Source organism: Panthera tigris, chromosome B4, assembly GCF_018350195.1.
Source record: "Panthera tigris isolate Pti1 chromosome B4, P.tigris_Pti1_mat1.1, whole genome shotgun sequence".
NCBI classification, from domain to species: Eukaryota; Metazoa; Chordata; class Mammalia; order Carnivora; family Felidae; genus Panthera; species Panthera tigris.
In genome coordinates, this window is record NC_056666.1 from 59,949,408 (window position 1) to 59,953,191 (window position 3,784).

Here is a 3,784-nt window from a genome sequence, read left to right on the forward strand (position 1 = left end):
AAGGGAACCCAAGCAAATCACTAAAGAAAACCAACAAACCACAACAGAGAGCAAGAGAAGAATAAAGAACTACAAAAATAACCATAAAACAAGTACCAAATGGCAAGAAGTACATACCTATAATAATTACTTTGAATGTAAATGGACTGAATACACTAATCAAAAAACAGTGGATTACAGAATGGTTAAAAAAAAAAAAAAAGAGCAAAACCCATCTATCTGATGCCTGCAAGAGACTCATTTCAGACCTAAAGACACATACAGAATAAAGGAGAGGAATAAGGACATGTTTATCATGCATATAGAAGTGAAAACAAAGGTGGGGTAACAATATTTATACTGAACAAAATAGACTTTAAAGCAAAGACTAGTGGCAAAGAAGGACACTACCTAACAATAAAGGAAACAGTCCAACAAGAAGATATAATAATTGTAAGTTTTTATGCACCCAACATGAAAGTACCAAAATACATAAAGCAATATATATATATATATATATACACAAATATATACATTATGTATTTACATACATAAATACATAAGCCTAAGGGAAGTAACTGATACTAATACAATAATAGTAGAGGACTTAGGCACCCCATTTACATCAATGGATAAATCAACCAAACAGAAAATCAACAAGGAAACAGTGGCTTTGAATGACCTATCAGGCCAGATGCATCTAACAAATATATCCAGAACATCCAAAATACACATTCTTTTCAAGCGAACATGGAAATTTCTCCTGGGAGATCACATAGTAGGCCACAAAACAAGTCACAACAAATTCAAAAAGATAGAAATCATACTATGCATTTTTTCATAGCAGCCACAATGCTATGAAACTAGAAATTAACCACAGAAAATATCTGGAAAGAACCCAAATGTATGGAGTTAAATAACTTGTTACTAAACAATAAGTGGGTCAACCAAAAAATCAAAGTGGAAATAAAAAAATACATGGAGACAACTGAAAATGAGAACATAATGATCCAGAATCTTTGGAATGCAACAACCGTTGTTCTAAGAGAAGATTTTATAGCAATACAGGCCTGCCTCAAGATGCAAGAAAAATCTTAACCTAACCTTACACCTAATGGAGCTAGAAAATGACCAAACAAAACCCCAAACCAGTAGAAGAAAGGAAATAAAGGGTAGAGCAGAAATAAAATAGAAACAAATAGAACAGATCAATGATACCAGGAGCTGGTTATTTGAAAAGATCAACAAAATTAGCCAGACTCATCAAAGAGAGAGAGAGAAAGAGAGAGACAGAGAGAGAGAGAGACTCTAATAAACAAAATCAGAAATGAAAAAAATATACCACAGAGATACAAAGGATTATAAGAGAATATTATAAAAATTGCATGCCAAAAAAATGGATAACCTAAGAAATAGGTAAATTCCTAGAAACATAGCTCAAGAAACCAAATCAGGAAGAAACAGAAAATTTGAACAGACCAATTACCAGCAAAGAAATTTAACCAGTAATCAAAAAACTCCCATTAAACAAAAGTTCAGAACCGGATGGCTTCACAAGTGAATTCTACCAAACATTTAAAGAAGAGTTAATACCTATTCTTCTCCAACTATTCCAAAACATAGAAGAGGAAGGAAAGTCTCCAAATTCATTCTATGAGGCCAGCATTAAAAGCCAGATAAAGATACTACAATAAAGGAAGAAAGCAAGCAAGCAAGCAAGCATGGACTCCAGGCCAATGTCTCTGATAAACAAATGTAAAAATCTTCAACAAAGCGATGCCTGGGTGGGGCTCAGTTGGTTAAGTGACTGATTCTTGATTTTGGCTAGGGTCATGATCTCGCAGTTCATGGGTGTGAGTTGCACATCAGGCTTTCAGCACATAGAGCCTGCTTGGAATTCTCTCTTCCTCCAGTCATGCTCACATGTCTGCTTTCTCTCGCTCTCTCTCACTCTCTCTCAAAATAAATACAAAACTTTAAAAAAATCTTCAACAAAATGTTAGCAAAACAAATCCAATAATACATTTTAAAAAATCATTTACCATGATAGGGTAGGATTTATTCCTGGAATGAAAATGTGATTCAATATTTGCAAATCAATCAACGTGATACATCACATCAATAAGAGAAAGAATAAAAACCATATCATTTTAATAGATGCAAAAAAAGCATTTGACAAAGTGCAACATCCATTTATGATAAAACCCTCAGACAAAGGTTTAGAGGGAACATATCTCAACATGATAAAAGCCATATGTGAAAAACCTATAGCTAACATCATAATAGTGAAAAACTGAGAACTTTTTCCCTTAAGAATGAGAACAAGACAAGGATGTCCACCTCTCACCATTTTTATTCAACATAGTATTGGAAGTCCTAGTCACAGCAATCACACAAGATAGAGGAATAAAAGTCATCCAAATTGATAAGGAAAAAGTACAACTGTCACTATTTGCAGATAATATGATACTGTATAGAAAGAATCCTAAAGATTCCATTAAGAAACTAGTAGAACAGATAAATGAATTCAGTCAAGTCACAGGACACAAAATCAACATACAGAAATCTGTTGCATTTCTGTACACTAATAATAAAGTAGCAGAAAGAGAAATTAAGGAAACAATCTCAATTACAATTGCACCAAAAAAAGAATACCCAGGAAGAAACCTAACCAAGGAGGAGAAACACCTGTACTCTGAAAACTATAAAACACTGATGAATGAAGTTAAAGATGACACAAACGGAAAGATATTCCATGCTCATAGGTTGGGAGAACAAATATTTTTAAAATGTTTATACTACCACAAGTAATGTGCATATTTAATGTGATCTTTGGGGGTGCCTGGGTGGCTCAGTCAGTTGAGCATCTGACTTGATTTCAGCTCAGGTCATGATCTCATGGTTTGTGAATATGAGACCCACATTAGGCTCTGAGCTGACAGCATGGGGCCTGCTTGAGATTCTCTCTCTCTCCCTCTCTCTCTGCCCAACCCCCTCTCATGCCTTCTCTCTCTTTCTGAAAATAAATAAACATTTAAAAACCTTAAAAAAAATGCAATCCTTAACAGAATTCCAATGGCATTTTTCACAGAAATAGAGGAAGCAATACTAAAATTTATATGGAACCACAAAAGAAATTAATAGCCAGAGCAATCTTGAGTAAGAAGAGCAAAGCTAGGGGCACCATGCTTCCCAATTTCAAATTGTATTATAAAACTACATAATCAAATATTAAGGTATTGGCATAACAAGAGACACATAGATCAACAGAACAGAAAACCCAGCCATAAATCCATGGATATATGGTCAATTAAATCACAACAAAGGAGCCAAAAATATACAATGAGGAAAGGGCAGTCTCTTCAATATATGGTATTAGAAAAACTGGACAGCCACATGCAAAAGAATGACATTGGAGCCCATCTTACACTACTCACAAAACTCAATTTGAAATAGATTACAAATTTGAATCTAATAAACCTCACTCTGAAAAGCTTGTGCACAGCAAGGAAACCACCAACAAAAACTATTAAATGGGAGAAAATATTTGCAAATTACATATCTGATAAGGGATTAATATCCAAAGTATATGAACAGCACAGACAACTTAATAGCAAACAACAAAATCACAAACAATCCAAAAAAAAAAAAAAAAAAGGCAGAGTATCTGAATAGACATTTTTCCAAAGACATACAGGTAGCCAACACCTACATGAAAAGGTACTCAACGTCACTAATCATCAGGAAATATAAATCAAAACCACAATAAGATACCACCTCACACTACTCAGAATGACAAATAGCA